This window comes from Pongo pygmaeus, chromosome 14, assembly GCF_028885625.2.
Source record: "Pongo pygmaeus isolate AG05252 chromosome 14, NHGRI_mPonPyg2-v2.0_pri, whole genome shotgun sequence".
NCBI classification, from domain to species: Eukaryota; Metazoa; Chordata; class Mammalia; order Primates; family Hominidae; genus Pongo; species Pongo pygmaeus.
In genome coordinates this window covers 86,341,770-86,358,361 of record NC_072387.2, presented here as the reverse complement: position 1 = coordinate 86,358,361, position 16,592 = coordinate 86,341,770, and the positions used below count along the sequence as shown (strand labels likewise).

Below are 16,592 nucleotides of genomic sequence, written 5' to 3'. Positions count from 1 at the left end.
GCCCCAACATAGGAGATACTTCTCTGTTGGTATTTGCCAGATACAAATTCTCCCCAGTTTATGCTAGTTAGCTTCTGTTCCTTCTTTTTCTTTGTTCCCCTTTTAAAATTCCATACTAATCATTCGCCTGTTGTTGCAACACTCAGACACGTGACAGCACATAGTTGTTAGGCCACCTTTTCAGTATAGTTCTTGCAACAGATTAAACTTGAGTTCTTGTAACTGGTAAGATGGCAGCTTAACAGTTATAGCACGTCTTCAGACATAGTGGCACATTGTGTCTCCCTGAGGCCATGCCAATTCTTGGAAGTCTCTTGTTTCATCTAATACTTGGTATGGGTCATTTGTACACAACTCAGTCATTGTCATGGATTTGGCTAGTTTAATCTGTATTTCTCAGTTCTGAGGTGGCTTGTGTTGCTTCAATGTGCCAATAACAAGGATTAGGCCCAGTAGTATATGGAGTTGATCATGTCTTAAAGTATCAGAATCTTAGGGTAAATAATTAGTAAAAAGTTGAAGTACAAATAGGAAATCATCTGAAGAATGAGGTGATTAAAAAAATAAAACAAGTCCAAAAGCAAGAAGTCTCAAGTCTTCTGCCACCATCCATGAAACTGCGATAGGCTTACCCGTTAGCTTGCATGTAGGGCAACATCTCAGACCATTCTCAGTTCTTCACAAAGCATCCTGAAGAAGGAAAACATGCTTCTGAATTGCACAAAGGCACCCTATGTACTAGCAACAGCTTGGAAGGAACTAAGTCTAGAGCATAAATATGAAGAATAAAGAACCTGGGCCAGGCACGGTGGCTCACGCCTGTAATCCCAGCACTCTAGGAGGCCAAGGAGGGAAGCTCACTTGAGGTTAGGAGCTCTAGACCAGCCTGGGCAACATGGTAAAACCCTGTTTCCATCAAAAAAATAAAATACATTAGCTAGGTGTGGTGGGGCACACCTGTAATCCCAGCTACTTGGGAGGCTGAGGCAGGAGAATCACTTGAACCCAAGAGGCAGAGGTTGTAGTGAGCTGAGATCGTGCCACTGTACTCCAGCCTGGGCGATAGAGTGGGACTCCATTTCAGAAAAAAAAAAAAGAATGGGGAGATGATGAATAAGCAGGGACTGTGTTTTCCTATCCTTGAGTTGCTCATTTACCTGCAGTTGGGCCCATCACAACTTCCAGGATCAATGCTGACAAACTTAAAAGATGCAAGACACTCAACCCTGGACACTAATAAACTCACTTGCAGGAGATTTTGGAACTCTGATGCCTAGGTAATGCCAAGACCAATGAAACAGACTCTCTGGGGGTAGAACCCAGGTATTGGTATTTCAGAAAGCTCCCAGATGATTCCATTTGCAGCTAAGGTGAGAGCCAGTAGTGCGGCCTTAAGTTCTGAGAGTTACTGATGATGATACATCCTTGTGGGTGGCCAGCACACACACATCTCCTAATGTGTACCCCAGAGATTTAAGTTGTGTTCCTTTTTTCTGATACGTACCTGACTTTGGGCAGAGTCCTGCCCTTTCCCTAGTTCTATCCTACTCTTGCTTGGTCTTTCTCTAGGACCCATAGATCTCTTCAGATGGCTCCTCTTATCTGCTTGCATTTCTGACTTTTGTCTGATCTCTCACAAGTTGTGTTAAACTTCTTTGGTTTATTGGTTAATTTGTTCAGTTAATTCTTTCAAAACCCTAAGCACTGAAAGAAATATGGAACCCTTATTTTCTTTCCCCCCACTTGTAATAAAAGTTAATATTTATTAAGCACTTACTATATAGAAGGTGTTATTCTAACAGCTTTGCAAATCTGATGTAATATTTAATTCTAACAAAAAAATCCATTATCCTCATTTTACAGATGATAAAACTGAGGCAATGCAAGATGAGTAAATTCCAAAGTTATCTAGCTGTTACATGGTAGAGCCAGGACTTAGAGACAGGCAATCTGGCTCTAGAGATTACACCAAGTCACACTAACCAGTAACATTAATATGAAGAACCTGAATAACGTGATTTTCAACACGATGTCTATTTTCATGTTTTCTTGAAAAATGTTATATTCTTCACAATTTTTTTTCTCATTATTTTAGTGTCCCTGTTTAGTGGGTACCTTAAGCACATGCCTATCTCCGTATCGGGCAATCCAGCACTGCTCTAGTAACCCCTGTCAGACTTCCCTTCTGCTGACTGCTGGTTTCAATGACATCCATATGCTCAGATGTAGGGAATGCTCCTGCCTGATGAAATTTCAGCCAGAGCTGGTGGCAGGGTCTGCTTTTCCAGGGCCCACTCACCAGTGTGGGCAGATTTGTTAAGTGCTCCTTTCCTGCAGTTAACTTAGCCATGGCCAGACTGTCCTGGATGTCTCAGACCCAAGACAGCCTTGATTTCTGTCTTAATGGAAAACAGTAAAATCTGTCCATGTTGGCAGGAAATTTACTTTGGAGCAGGGTGTTAATTGTTCAGAGCAGTGGTTCTCAAACATTTTGTGCATCAGAATCCTCAGGCTATCTAGTGCAAACACAGATTACTGGGCCTTAACCCAAAGTTTCTCATTCAGAATGTCAGGGGTGTGCCCTGAAAATTTGCATTTTTGGATAAGTTCCCAGGTGATGCCTGTGCTGCTGGTCCCAAGACGACACTCTGAGAACCATCGCTTTAGATCTGTGCTGCTGAAATGTGGTCCAGACCAGCAGTGTTGGCATCACCTGGGAACTTGCTAGAAATGCAGAATCCTGGGCCACAGCCCCAATCAGCCCCTACAGAATCAGAATCCATGTTTAACAAGTTTCTCAAAATGTAATTTATATGCACATTCAAATTTGAGAAGCACAGGTTTAGATCACCTGTCTTGATCCCATTCAGGACTTTCAATGTCAAACAAAGGAAAACCTTATTTGACAGCAATATCTGAAATAGTCATAGCATTAAACTATATTCTGGCCACAAAAAAGATGTAAGAAGATGATATGGGTGATCTGGGGCAAATCTGTCAGAACTCACTCCAAATGGCTCAGCATTATGTCCTTCTGACAGAGGAAGGGTAATGTCTTCATATTAATAACAATTTAAAAGACTGTTAATATGCACATGCTCAATGCAGCTAATTCTGGAGGAAAAAAAGAACTTTAAAAAATAGTTTTAGCTCCTTTTTTATCAGTAAAACTATAGATTCACATAAAACATATACTCAATTTAAAGGAATCCTTTGCAAATAAGAAATGAAAGCTGTTTGTTCTGGGTCACTGATGGTAAAAAGTGGGAAAAAGGGAAGCCCATTTTTTTTTTGAGACAGAATCTTGCTCTGTAGCCGAGGCTGGAGTGCAATGGTGCGATCTCGTCTCACTGCAACCTCTGCCTCCCGGGTCCTGGTTCGAGCAATTCTCTAGCCTCAGCCTCCCGAGTAGCTGGGATTATAGGCACGTACCACCATACCCAGCTAATTTTTGTATTTTTAGTACAGACAGGGTTTCACCATGATGGCCAGGCTGGTCTTGAACTCCTGACCTTGTGATCTGCCCACCTTGGCCTCCCAAAGTGTTGAGATTACAGGCGTGAGCCACCGCGCCTGGCCTGGGAAGGCTATTTTCACTATTACTTTTATGTTTTGGAAAAAGGATGAGCAGACAAGATAAAATGTATCAAGCTTGTTTTTAAAAAAGTTTTAAAACATTTGTGAAGAATATAACATTTTTCAAGAAAACATTGTCACTTTTCCTGAATCTTGATAAGAATGTTTGGATTTTGAAAGTCAAAGGATGAATGATCAATGTCCACATATAGTGAGAGAAAATAATTTGCATCCATCAACAGTTTCTGAGATACTGTGTGTGAGAATCTTCAAGCAATATCAAAAAAGCTGCTACTTCAAACCAAAAATGTGAAAATGGCAGCATTTAATATTACTGAAATATAAAATCTAAGTGCTACAAAAGTATGAAACTTAATAAGAAATAACAATTTTGAGTGCTTATTATGTGTCTGAAACTAAGCTAAGTGCTTTATTTACACTGTGCACAATCTCACTGAATCTTTACTGAAGCCTTTTGGTTCTATGGTTGGTTGTATTTTACAGATAAGGAAACTGAAGCTCAAGGAAGCTTATGAGTGAGTGTATATCCATATGTACATATTTATTCATGTATATTTCAGTTATAGACATTCTGTGCAACCTGTCTCTTAAAGAAATAATTATTAGCTTATTTTTCCCAAATGTTGCTTGTAGGAGGATAAAGAGAAAAACTTTCAAAGATTTACAGTTGACCCTTGAACAACATGAGTTTGAACTGAGCAAGGTCACTTATATGTGGATTTTTTTCAATAAATATATTGGAATTTTTTTGAAGTTTTATGGCAACTTGAAAAGACTCACAAATAATCCATGTAGACCAGAAATATTGAAAAAAATCAAGGAAGAGCTAGGCATGTCATGCATGCATTAAATGTATGTTGATACTAGTCTATCATTTACTGCAACAAAATATACACAAATCTGTTAAAGAAAGTTAAAATTTATCAAAACTTATGCACACAGGCAGACCGCACATTATGCCATTTGAAGTTGAAAGAAATGTAGACATAAAGAATGAATATTAAATCATAATTATAACTGCATAAAATCATCTCCACATGAGCAATTCATCTCTCCAGTAAATTGGGTGTTACAGTAAAAAATGATTTCTCACAGTTCTCACGTATTTCTTGTCGTGTTTAGTGCAATACCATAAACCTTGGATAACATCATGAGACCCATTCAAAATGCCATTAGTGATGCTGGAAATGCTCCCAAGAAGCAGAGAAAAGTCATGACATTAGAAGAAAAAGTTGGATTGTTTGATAATATGTACTGTAGATCATGATCTGCAGCTGTGGTTGCCCTCCATTTCAAGATAAATGAATCCAGTGTAAGGACCACTGTAAAAAAAAAAAGAAAAGGAATGTTGTAAAGCCATTGCTGCAGCTATGCCAGTGGGTGCAGAAATCTTGCACTTTTGGTGAAATACCTTTTTTAAAATTATTTTTATTTTTTTTAAATTTTGCTTTAAGTTCTGGGATACATGTGCAGAAAGTGCAGTTTTGTTACATAGGTATACACGTGCCATGGTGATTTGCTGCACCTATCAACCTGTCATCTAGGTTTTAAGCCCCACATGCATTAGGTATTTGCCTAATGGCTCTCCCTGCTCCTTGTCCCCGGCCCCCCAACAGGCCCTGGTGTGTGATGTTCCCCTCCCTGTGTCCATGTGTTCTCATTGTTCAACTCCCACTTATGAGTGAGAACATGCAGTGTTTGGTTTTCTGTTCCTGCGTTGGTGAAATACCTTTTTATCTCACACTGAAAATGCAGCTTTTTATGTGGATGCAGGATTGCTATAAAAAAGGCACACCTATATACTAATATCATTCAAAAAAAGCAAAGTCATTATATAACAACTTAAAAACAAAATGAAGGTGAAGGGTCTAATGCTAGATAATTTAGTGTCAGCAAAGGATGGTTTGATAATTTTACAAAGAGATTTGGCTTAAAAAATGTCAAGATAACAGGAGAAGCAGCTTCTGCCAATGAAGAGGCAGCAGATGAGTTTCCAGATGCCATTAAGCAAATCATTGAGGAGAATGGATGTCTTCATGAACAGGTTTTTAAAATGCAGATCAAAGTGCTTTATTCTGGAAAAAAATGCCACAAAGGGCATTTATTAGTAAGAAAGACAAGCTAACAACAGGACTGAAGGCAGGAAGGGATAGGCTGACTCTACCATTTTATGCAAATGCAGTTAGGTTTATGATTAGGATTGCCCTTAACTATAATACTGTTAACCCTTGAGTCTTGAAGGGAAAAGTTAAACACCAGCTGCCAGTCTTTTGGTTGTACAATAAGAAGGCCTGGACAACGAGAACCCTTTTTCTGGATTGGTCCCATTGATGCTTTGTCCCTGAAGTCAGGAAGCACCTTGCTAGTAAGTGACTGAACTTTAAAGTACTTTTGATATTTGACAATGTCCCTGGCCACTAAGAACCCCATGAGTTCAACACGGGAGGTGTCAAAGGGGTCTACTTGCCCCCAAACACAGTGTCTCTAATTCACCCTCTAGGTCAGGGGTCATAAAGACCTTTAAGGCTCATTACACACTGTACTCTATGGAAAGGATTGTCTCTATGGAAGAGAATCTGAGAGAGAGAACATTATGAAAGTCTGAAAGGCTTACCTGCCATTAAAGATGCTATTATTGGGATAAAAAGAATCATGGGTCATTAAGCCTGAAATAATAAATTCCTGTTGGAAAAAACTGTGCCCAGATGTTGCACGTGACTTCATAGGATTTATGACAGAGACAGTCAAGGCAATAATAAAAGAGATTGTGGCTATGGCAAAAAGGGTAGGAATAAAGGGTTTCAAGATATAGATCTTAGAGAACTCCAAGAACTAGCAGACATCACATGAAAAGAATTAACAGGAGATGACTTGATGGAGATGAGTGCTTCTGAATTAGCACCAGACAATAAAGAATAGAGGTCAAAAGAAGCAGGGCCAGAAAACAAATTGACATTAGACAACCTGGCAGAAGCCTTCCAATTATTCAAGACTGCTTTTGACTTATTTTATGGCATGAACTCTTCTATAACGTGAGCATTGAAACTAAAGCAAGCATTGGAAGTGTTGTAGAATCCCGAATTCAGGCTCGTGTGCCGAATGTGCAGCTGGAGCCAAACAATGGGACATCGGTGCTTGGAGGTAGAGAAAGGTTTTTTCAATTTGGCTACAGTGAGAAGCCAGGAAAACAAGCTCTCTCAAATCTATCTTAACAAAAAGATGAAGCAGGGGGTTTTTATGCAGCTGGAGAGTAGGGGAGGGGGAGTTTCAGGGAACCCAGGGGAAAAGTCTGTGTTTCTTCAGTCTCAGATAACACCTTGAGCAGCCAGACTTCTGGGTGTCAGCAGCTGGTTGAAACATTCTTAAAGGCATTCATTTCTTCTGCAAAAATTTTTTGTGACCCTGAAGTTATTTCCCTCTGCTTGACAAAGAAATAGTACATCAGCAGTTTATAATTATATTGTGGGGAAAAAGGGATTTTGGTCAAAGAGGGAGTGGTTAACATGTGCAAGCAAGACAAGACAGGACCTGACCAGAATTTTCATTATTTCAGTCACTAAAAATACAGGGGTACTGAAATCTAAAGGGGCCTAGTTGTAGAAGGATTAGTACCATATAGAAACATTTAGATAAATTAAAAAGCAAAACCAAAAAATAATCAGACAGAATTAACAATGTATTTCCATAAAGTTACATGGTGATATAGTGTGGCCGTGTCACCATCCAAATCTCACCTTGAATTGTAATAATCCCTTTGTGTCATGGGAGGGACGCTGTGGGAGATAATTGAATCATGGGAGCGGTTTCCTCCATACTGATCTCGTGGTAGTGAATAAGTCTCACGAGATCTGATGGTTTTATAAGTGGGAGTTCCCCTGCATAAGCTCTCTTGCCTACTGCCATGTAAGACATGCCCTTGCTCCTCCTTTACCCTCCACCATAATTGTGAGGCCTCCCCAGCCATGTGGAACTGTGAGTCAGTTAAACCTCTTTCTCTTTATAAATTACCCAGTCTCAGTTATGTCTTTATTAGCGTGAAAACGGACTAATACACATGTAATGTCCCTACCTCTCCTGCCTCCTCTTCTACCTCCTCCACCCCTTCTGCCTCTGCCACCCCTGACACAGCAAGACCAACCCTCCTCTTCCTCCTGCTTTTCAGCCTACTCAATGTGAAGATGACGAGGATGAAGACCTTTGTGGTGATCCACTTCTACTTAATGAATACTATATGTGTGAATGTGTATATGCATATGTATTTATATATGTGTGAATATATGCATATATGTGTATGCATGTATATATGTGTGTACACATACACACACACACACACACACATATTTTACTAGGCAAAGAGCTTTATTAACCTTTGTTTTAAACTTTATTCCCAGGCTTCTTCAGCTTAATTAGCTGCAAAGAGTGAATTGTATATAAGCAAAAACTGAAAAGAGCTGCAGTGTCCAAGGGGCTTAAAAATATTAGAGATCTAGATTTTATTAGATCTGTAAACAAAGCATTTTTATAAAGCAGTCATAATATAAAACAGCAGTTCTCAGTAACTTCTTCAAGTTTTATCTTCTTCAGAAGTTGACTTAATTCAGTTTGCCTCATTGTTGGAAGCCTTATCAGAATTCTCCACAAGATCTAGAACTTCGTCATCCTCTCCAGTAGCAAGTGGTGCTTTTCCACCCACAGATTGTTTGGGCAGAGTGTTAGCCAATCTCTTTGAACTAGTCAGACCATCTGCAGCACTGGTTTATGATCGATGCTGAGTAGCATTTCTGTCAGCTGCTTTGTCTCAGCATGGCCTGTCATGGTGAAGTGTTTGCTGCCAGCGATGCCTGAACTTCAGGGTTGTTAAAGTGAATCACTGTTCCTTGGTGTGTAAACATATTCACCTCTTCAATATCAGAGATATTGTTTACCCCTAATTTCTTTAAGGAGAACTGAAATTTTTTATCCTCTGCTGTTGCTAGGTTTATGATCAGGACTACCCTTATGTATAAAACCGTTAACCTCTGAGCCTTGAAGGGACAAGATAAATACCAGCTGCCAGTCTTTTGGTTGTACAAGAAGGCTTGGACAATGAGAACCCTTTTTCTGGATTAGTTCCATTGCTTTTTGTCCCTGAAGTCAAGAAGTACCTTACCAAACTGACTTTTAAAGTTCTTTTGATATTGGCCAATGTCCCTGGACATTCAAAACCTCATGAGTTCAACACCAAATGTGTCAAAGGGGCCTACTTGCCCTCAAACACAGCGTCTCAGATGCTGTGAACCACCTTTTTCCTGTGAGCAGTTCCTTTCCGACCAGCGTGCACTTCTGCTTGCCGTTTGGTGAGTTTTTGGTTCATGATTGTTTCTTTCATCTTATTTGAGTGGAAAAGGGGCTGCGCGGGGGACTAGGGTTGGCACTCGGGGGAGTCCCGGGTGAGACCAGCTGAGATTAGAAGCACACAGGGAGGCAGGATGGCAGCTAAAGGAATACATTTTCTTTTCTCTAGCTTAATTTATTGTAATATAATACACACAATATATGTGTTATTGGTAAGGCTTCCAGTTAACAGTTAAGGCTATTAGCAAAGTTTTTGTGGAGTCGAAAGTTATACCCAGATTTTTTACTGCATGGGAAGTCAGCACCCATAACACCCATGTTGTTCAAGGGTCAACTGTACTTAATTTACCTTTTATTAGGATGAAGAATGTTTCCTGAGATCCACTGTCTTGGTTTGGCCAGGACTGAGGTGTTTCATTGCTAAATCCAAGTGAGTTTCAGGACAGTTGGCCACTCTACTGGAATTTCAGGGAAGGGACACAGTGAGACTAAGCCTTTAAAATCAGATAGCTTGAGCTATCTCTAGTTTTAGTTAATAAGTGGCTTTTATGATTAACAGGAACTAAAAGCTTCAAAGTGCCTTAAGGTCTATTCTTTTTTTTTTCTAGGTTATAAGGACCTATTTATTTATTTTATTTTACTTTAAGTTCCAGGATACATGTGCAGAATGTGCAGATTTGTTACATAGGTATACGTGTGCCATGGTGGTTTGCTGCTCCTATCAACCTGTCACCTAGGTTTTAAGCCCAACATGCATTAGCTGTTTGTCATGATGCTCTCCCTCCCGTCGCGCCCCCTCCCTGCCCCGGCCACAACAGGTCCCGGTGTTTGTTATTCCCCTCTCTGTGTCCATGTGTTCTCTTTGTTCAACTCTCACTTATGAGTGAGAACATGCGGTGTTTGGTTTTCTATTCCTGTGTTAGTTTGCCGAGGATGATGGCTTCCAGCTTCATCCATGTCCCTGCAAAGGACATGATCTCATTCCTTTTTATTCTTTTTATGTTTTTTTCCTGATTTTTTCTTTTTTTTATTATTATTATACTTTAAGTTTTAGGGTACATGTGCACAATGTGCAGGTTAGTTACACATGTATACATGTGCCATGCTGGTGTGCTGCACCCATTAACTCCTCATGTAGCATGAGGTATATCTCCTAATGCTATCCCTCCCCGCTCCCCCCACCCCACAACAGTCCCCAGAGTGTGGTGTTCCCCTTCCTGTGTCCATGTGTTCTCATTGTTCAATTCCCACCTATGAGTGAGAACATGCGGTGTTTGGTTTTTTGTCCTTGCAATAGTTTACTGAGAATGATGATTTCCAATTTCATCCATGTCCCTACAAAGGACATGAACTCATCATTTTTTATGGCTGCATAGTATTCCATGGTGTATATGTGCCACATTTTCTTAATCCAGTCTATCATTGTTGGACATTTAGGTTGGTTCCAAGTTTTTGCTATTGTGAGTAGTGCCGCAGTAAACATACATGTACATGTGTCTTTATAGCAGCATGATTTATAGTCCTTTGGGTATATACCCAGTAATGGGATGGCTGGGTCAAATGGTATTTCTAGTTCTATATCCCTGAGGAATCGCCACACTGACTTCCACAATGGTTGGACTAGTTTACAGTCCCACCAACAGTGTAAAAGTGTTCCTATTTCTCCACATCCTCTCCAGCACCTGTTGTTTCCTGACTTTTTAATGATTGCCATTCTAACTGGTGTGAGATGGTATCTCATTGTGGTTTTGATTTGCATTTCTCTGATAGCCAGTGATGATGAGCATTTTTTCATGTGTCTTTTGGCTGCATAAATGTCTTCTTTTGAGAAGTGTCTGTTCATATCCTTTGCCCACTTTTTGATGGAGTTGTTTGTTTTTTTCTTGTAAATTTGTTTGAGTTCATTGTAGATTCTGGATATTAGCCCTTTGTCAGATGAGCAGGTTGCGAAAATTTTCTCCCATTTTGTAGGTTGCCTGTTCACTCTGATGGTAGTTTCTTTTGCTGTGCAGCAGCTCTTTAGTTTAATTAGATGCCACTTGTCAATTTTGGCTTTTGTTGCCATTGCTTTTGGTGTTTTAGACATGAAGTCCTTGCCCATGCCTATGTCCTGAATGGTAATGCCTAGGCTTTCTTCTAGGGTTTTTATGGTTTTAGGTCTAATGTTTAAGTCTTTAATGCATCTTGAATTAATTTTTGTATAAGGTGTAAGGAAGGGATCCAGTTTCAGCTTTCTACATATGGCCAGCCAGTTTTCCCAGCACCATTTATTAAATAGGGAATCCTTTCCTCATTGCTTGTTTTTCTCAGGTTTGTCAAAGATCAGATAGTTGTAGATATGTGGCAATCATGTCATCTGCAAACAGGGACAATTTGACTTCCTCTTTTCCTAATTGAATACCTTTTATTTCCTTCTTCTGCCTGATTGCCCTGGCCAGAACTTCCAACACTATGTTGAATAGGAGTGGTGAGAGAGGGCATCCCTGTCTTGTGCCAGTTTTCAAAGGGAATGCTTCCAGTTTTTGCCCATTCAGTATGATATTGGCTGTGGGTTTGTCATAGATAGCTCTTATTATTTTGAAATACATCCCATCAATACCTAATTTATTGAGAGTTTTTAGCATGAAGGTTGTTGAATTTTGTCAAATGCCTTTTCTGTATCTATTGAGATAATCATGTGGTTTTTGTCTTTGGTTCTGTTTATGTGCTGGATTACATTTATTGATTTGCGTATATTGAACCAGCCTTGCATCCCAGGGATGAAGCCCACTTGATCGTGGTGGATAAGCTTTTTGATGTGCTGCTGGATTCATTTTGCCAGTATTTTATTGAGGATTTTTGCATCAATGTTCATCAAGGATATTGGTCTAAAATTCTCTTTTTTGGTTGTGTCTCTGCTCGGCTTTGGTATCAGGATGATGCTGGCCTCATAAAATGAGTTAGGGAGGATTCCCTCTTTTTCTATTGATTGGAATAGTTTCAGAAGGAATGGTACCAGTTCCTCCTTGTACCTCTGGTAGAATTTGGCTGTGAATCCATCTGGTCCTGGACTCTTTTTGGTTGGTAAGCTATTGATTATTGCCACAATTTCAGCTCCTGTTATTGGTCTATTCAGAGATTCAACTTCTTCCTGGTTTAGTCTTGGGAGCATGTATGTGTTGAGGAATTTATCCATTTCTTCTAGATTTTCTAGTTTATTTGCATAGAGGTGTTTGTAGTATTCTCCAATGGTAGTTTGTATTTCTGTGGGATCAGTGGTGATATCCCCTTTGTCATTTTTTATTGCATCTATTTGATTCTTCTCTCTTTTTTTCTTTATTAGTCTTGCTAGAGGTCTATCAATTTTGTTGATCCTTTCAAAAAACCAGCTCCTGGATTCATTAATTTTTTGAAGGGTTTTTTGTGTCTCTATTTCCTTCAGTTCTGCTCTGATTTTAGTTATTCCTTGCCTTCTGCTAGCTTTTGAATGTGTTTGCTCTTGCTTTTCTAGTTCTTTTAATTGTGATATTAGGGTGTCAATTTTGGATCTTTCCTGCTTTCTCTTGTGGGCATTTAGTGCTATGAATTTCCCTCTATACACTGCTTTGAATGTGTCCCAGAGATTCTGGTATGTTGTGTCTTTGTTCTCGTTGGTTTCAAAGAACATCTTTATTTCTGCCTTCATTTCGTTATGTACCCAGTAGACATTCAGGAGCAGGTTGTTCAGTTTCCATGTAGTTGAGCGGTTTTGAGTGAGTTTCTTAATCCTGAGTTCTAGTTTGATTGCACTGTGGTCTGAGAGATAGTTTGTTATAATTTCTGTTCTTTTACATTTGCTGAGGAGGGCTTTACTTCCAAGTATGTGGTCAATTTTGGAATAGGTGTGGTGTGGTGCTGAAAAAAATGTATATTCTGTTGATTTGGGGTGGAGAGTTCTGTAGATGTCTATTAGGTCCGCTTGGTGCAGAGCTGAGTTCAATTCCTGGGTATCCTTGTTAACTTTTTGTCTCGTTGATCTGTCTAATGTTGACAGTGGGGTGTTAAAATCTCCCATTATTATTGTGTGGGAGTCTAAGTCTCTTTGTAGGTCACTCAGGACTTGCTTTATGAATCTGGGTGCACCTGTATTGGGTGCATATATATTTAGGATAGTTAGCTCTTCTTATTGAATTGATCCTTTTACCATTATGTAATGGCCTTCTTTGTCTCTTTTGATCTTTGTTGGTTTAAAGTCTGTTTTATCAGAGACTAGGATTGCAACCCCTGCCTTTTTTTGTTTTCCATTTGCTTGGTAGATCTTCCTCCATCCTTTTATTTTGAGCCTATGTGTGTTTCTGCACGTGAGATGGGTTTCCTGAATACAGCACACTGATGGGTCTTGACTCTTTATCCAATTTGCCAGTCTGTGTCTTTTAATTGGAGCATTTAGTCCATTTACATTTAAAGTTAATATTGTTATGTGTGACTTTGATCCTGTCGTTATGATGTTAGCTGGTTATTTTGCTCATTAGTTGATGCAGTTTCTTCCTAGTCTCGATAGTCTTTACATTTTGGCATGATTTTGCAGCGGCTGGTACCGGTTGTTCCTTTCCATGTTTAGCGCTTCCTTCAGGAGCTCTTTTAGGGCAGGCCTGGTGGTGACAAAATCTCTCAGCCTTTGCTTCTCTGTAAAGTATTTTATTTCTCCTTCACTTATGAAGCTTAGTTTGGCTGGATATGAAATTCTGGGTTGAAAGTTCTTTTCTTTAAGAATGTTGAATATTGGCCCCCACTCTCTTCTGGCTTGTAGAGTTTCTGCTGAGAGATCCGCTGTTAGTCTGATGGGCTTCCCTTTGTGGGTAACCCGACCTTTCTCTCTGGCTGCCCTTGACATTTTTTCCTTCATTTCAACTTTGGTGAATCTGACAATTTTGTGTCTTGGAGTTGCTCTTCTCGAGGAGTATCTTTGTGGCATTCTCTGCATTTCCTGAATCTGAATGTTGGCCTGCCTTGCTAGATTGGGGAAGTTCTCCTGGATAATATCCAGCAGAGTGTTTTCCAACTTGGTTCCATTCTCCTCATCACTTTCAGGTACACCAATCAGACGCAGATTTGGTCTTTTCACATAGTCCCATATTTCTTGGAGGCTTTGTTCGTTTCTTTTTATTCTTTTTTCTCTAAACTTCCCTTCTTGCTTCATTTCATTCATTTCATCTTCCATCACTGATACCCTTTCTTCCAGTTGATCGCATCGGCTCCTGAGGCTTCTGCATTCTTCATGTAGTTCTCGAGCCTTGGCTTTCAGCTCCATCAACTCCTTTAAGCACTTCTCTGTATTGGTTATTCTAGTTATACATTCGTCTCAATTTTTTTCAAAGTTTTCAACTTCTTTGCCTTTGGTTTGAATTTCCTCCCGTAGCTCGGAGTAGTTTCATCGTCTGAAGCCTTCTTCTCTCAACTCGTCAAAGTCATTCTCTGTCCAGCTTTGTTCCATTGCTGGTGAGGAGCTGCATTCCTTTGGAGGAGGAGAGGCACTCTGCTTTTTAGAGTTTCCAGTTTTACTGCTCTGTTTTTTCCCCATCTTTGTGGTTTTATGTACTTTTGGTCTTTGATGATGGTGATGTACAGATGGGTTTTTGGTGTGAATGTCCTTTCTGTTTGTTAGTTTTCCTTTTAACAGGACCCTCAGCTGCAGGTCTGTTGGAGTTTGCTAGAGGTCCACTCCAGACCCTGTTTGCCTGGGTATCAGCAGCGGTGTCTACAGAATGGTGGATTTTCGTGAACCGCGAATGCTGCTGTCTGATTGTTCCGCTGGAAGTTTTGTCTCAGAGGAGTACCTGGCTGTGTGAGGTGTCAGTCTGCCCCTACTGTGGGGTGCCTCCCAGTTAGGCTGCTGAGGGTTCATTGGTCAGGGACCCACTTGAGGAGGCAGTCTGCCCGTTCTCAGATCTCCAGCTGCATGCTGGGAGAACCACTGCTCTCTTCAAAGCTGTCAGACAGGGACATATGAGTCTGCAGAGGTTACTGCTGTCTTTTTGTTTGTCTGTGCCCTGCCCCCAGAGGTGGAGCCTACAGAGGCAGGCAGGCCTCCTTGAGCTGTGGTGGGCTCCATCCAGTCCGAGCTTCCCAGCTGCTTTGTTTACCTAAGCCAGCCTGGGCAATGGCAGGCGCACCTCCCCCAGCCTCGCTGCCACCTTGCAGTTTGATCTCAGACTGCTGTGCTAGCAATCAGCGAGACTCCGTGGGCGTAGGACCCTCTGAGCCAGGTGCAAGATATAATCTCCTGGTGTGCCATTTCCTAAGCCCATTGGAAAAGCGCAGTATTTGGGTGGGAGTGACCCAATTTTCCAGGTGCCGTCTGTCACCCCTTTCCTTGACCAGGAAAGGGAACTCCCTGACCCCTTGCGCTTCCCGAGTGAGGCAATGCCTCGCCCTGCTTCCGCTCGCTCACGGCGCTCTGCACCCACTGTCCTGCGCCCACTGTCTGGCACTCCCTAGTGAGATGAACCCGGTACCTCAGATGGAAATGCAGAAATCACCGTCTTCTGCGTCTTCTGCGTCGCTCACGCTGACAGCTGTAGAACGGAGCTGTTCCTATTGGGCCATCTTGGCTCCTCTCCCCGCCAGTCTCATTCCTTTTTATTCTTAATGGATTAATGAATGCTACATTTCCAATACTAGAACTGGCTTGTTTTTTTCTTTTCTTTTTTCTTTTCTCAGCTGTGTTTTTTGCCAAATGAGAATCACAGCATGAAGCCACAGGATCGAACCTTTTGATTTGTCCTACCTACGGGAATACAGAGAAGGAATCAACTTGTTTGATTCTGTAGACATGTCTCAAAGCCTTTATGCACTTTGAATTTTTAAACTGACAAGTGAAGGAGCCTGCTTTGCTTGTAGTACATAAGCGACCCAACTGTAATTTTGAGTTGTGAGCTTATCTTTGGAATGCTGAGGTATCATGGTCTGGTGGGCCTTTCTTAGGCTAATTTCTGTCCTGGTAGATGAGGCTCATGCAGTATAAAGTTGAACCATAAATCTGTGTAAGGCAGACCCATGATTATTCATTTGTAAGGGGGGATATTTTTCCCTCCCACCTGTCCCCCACTACTGAGAGTCCACATGGAGATAGGCAAGCATTCTTGTTGACTCCTTATGCTGGTTGGTGGGTAATTTTTCTAGTGTCCCTAGGACAGCCAGATAAAAATACAGGGTGTCCAGTTAAATTTAAATTTCAGATAAACAACAAAAATTTCTAGGATAAGTATGTTCCAGATACTGCATTGGACATACTTACATTAAAAGTTTATTTGTAATTCCAATTTAACTGGCTAGCCTATATTTTTATTTGCTAAATCTGGGAAGTCTGGGTATACCTTTTACTTAGGCTGAGGTCCTTTGTGGATTATAGCTTTATTTGGGGCCTCAGTGTAACTCCCCAAGTTAAGTGGGGTCTTCTGCTTTTATGAAGCCCTTAAAACCTCAGCCTCAGGTTTGTAATGTTAGCATCAAACCGGAAAGCCTTTCACCAGCATGACTGTTGCACTTTTGGTTCTCTAGCTGCCTGCTATAGTTTCCATTTCATTGTCTTTGGCCCCTGCAGTTCTCTTATTTTCTTCCAAGCTCAGGCATGCGTTCAAAAGAACGTTTAATTTTGTTTGGGGTTTTCAGGTGTTTCAAAGTGTGAAAACTTCAAACTTCAA

The 16,592-nt window shown here is 40.7% G+C and overlaps 1 pseudogene; it reads right to left on the bottom strand.

Moving 5' to 3' along the window:
• Nucleotides 1-8,194: 8,194 nt before the first annotated feature.
• Nucleotides 8,195-8,965, bottom strand: LOC129011689 (transcription factor BTF3-like; annotated as a pseudogene).
• Between the last annotated feature and the right edge of the window lie 7,627 nt (nucleotides 8,966-16,592).